A 797-nucleotide genomic window follows, 5' to 3' on the forward strand; every position below is an offset into this window, starting at 1 on the left:
TTATAAATGATACCCTGATCAAATTTAAAAATGAAGTTAATTTTGTTCTTTTTCTATTTGAAGCTTACTCTCAAAGCTACTTTAAGGATCTTAGTTGTATTTGTGGAAGAATTGTCAGATGAAATCTGTAGATCTTGACGTATGAAAGGTAATGGTGTAAATAAGCTAAATTCAGATCTGAGTAATGTCTGTGAGACATGATAAGGGTCAATTTATAATTTTACGTTGATTTATCCCCTACTCTCTTTTGGTATTACTGTGTCAATCATGGGGAGAAAACCTGCAATTACTAATCAGAAGCCAAAGACTAGTGTCTTGATTGTACCCAATAGTCAGAGGTTAATTAGTGGTCTAATAAATATAATTATATACTAGCTAGTGTTAAAAATCAATGTATTTCAATAGGATGTTAGTAATAGTGATAATAGTGAGAATATACCACTATAGTATTTTATTCTTGTCTTTTATCTGGGTCTCTTTTTGACTTGTTTTAGAGTCAGTTAGATCTCTTTTTATTTTTGATTCTTATTGAGTCGGATCTGACCAAACTTATTGGGCCCTTTTTGACCAAACTTATTGGGTCCTTTTGACCAAACTTATTAAACCCTTTTTCACTTAACTTATTGGGTCCTTTTACCATGGTTCAGTTTGGTTAAGAAAGACATGCCAACCTTTTCAGAACAATTTATGTCATTGCATTATTGTGCTTTTTATAAGGGGTACTTTACTTCTCTAGACCTAGAAAATGTTCTGAAAATTTTATTTCACCTTTCATAGTAGCATTTTATCTTGGTGTG

Source organism: Lottia gigantea (genome assembly GCF_000327385.1).
Source record: "Lottia gigantea unplaced genomic scaffold LOTGIsca_2742, whole genome shotgun sequence".
NCBI classification, from domain to species: Eukaryota; Metazoa; Mollusca; class Gastropoda; family Lottiidae; genus Lottia; species Lottia gigantea.